Consider the following 1,192-nt stretch of genomic DNA (forward strand, 5'->3'; position numbering starts at 1 on the left):
TTTATGGTGCGGGGGCGCCTCTCGGTCGCTTCGCGAAGAGGGAATCTGAAACTGTCCTTAATTTACAGTTTTACCCTCTGAGAGATCATGCATGAGGTAGGGTTTTCCGATTTTTGAGTTTGAATGTGCTAACCGATATCTAATCATCAAATCGACATCCTCCGGCTGGGATTGCCCTTGACCAGCCCAACCGACCGAAAGTGGCAAGGTGGAGCCCAATCCATGTTTGAAGCGGATGCGGTCTCTACGTTGTAGACCCGGACTCCGTTTTGTTTGTGGAATTCGCATACTTTGCTTATTTTTATGACGGCGCCTCTCATACGACGGACTTGACTGTAGGCAATGAAATCAGAAAAAAAATATAGTACAAAAGATAAGGCGCATTCACGAGGTTTTTCCAGATGAAGCTTTCAAAATGGTGAATCGCGAAAAAGGCAACCTAGTCAACAGCACATTTGCCTTCCTGTAAACATATGTGCCCAGTAGGAGCCGCACTCTTCCAAGAGTCTGTAGATGTCGAGAAGCAGCGGCCTTCCACCAGCAGCACAACTCCGACCCCGAATCCATTCTATTACCTTGGTCGAGTCCCTCTTGAGGAGAATCCAGTCGGCAACCAACACATGTCTCGCATAGATAATGCACTCCCATACGGTTCTGAGTTTGGCACTGACGACGGACGTGTCGAAGGATCCAATCAAAAGAAACAAGCATGGGCCTCAAATTTTGGCCTAAACTATCCCACTGAAGGACCCAACCAAATATAGGTTAAATGTCAAGCTCGATTTATTTCTTGCCGTTCATAGATCAAGTTGAAACCAGTCATGACTTGACCTGCTCACTAGCAACTTGGCCTAATCTCAAATTATTCATATTCATTTCATTAGGTATGTGAAGACAACATGAATACTTTCATAACGTACGCAGAGACAAAAATAAGTGTATAAAAAAATAATATCCCCCCCTACCCAATATAGTAAATATAAAGCAAAGCTAGTTTAAGATGATGCGTGGACGGACCTATGGACTCATCAGTCATCCCATAGTGCATTAGGAAAAAGGGCAGAGAACCGGAAAGCAGACAGCAAAAGGATCGGTTTGCACTCGGTGTCATGATTCGTGAATAGCGATGAAACTCTTGTTCGCTTATTGCGCCTTTTTTCTCTCGGATCCATGAGCTCAGGGCTCTAATTGA

The sequence above is a fragment of the Phoenix dactylifera genome, chromosome 2 (genome assembly GCF_051530095.1).
Source record: "Phoenix dactylifera cultivar Ajwa chromosome 2, Ajwa_hap1_PhDact_Kaust_v1.1, whole genome shotgun sequence".
NCBI classification, from domain to species: Eukaryota; Viridiplantae; Streptophyta; class Magnoliopsida; order Arecales; family Arecaceae; genus Phoenix; species Phoenix dactylifera.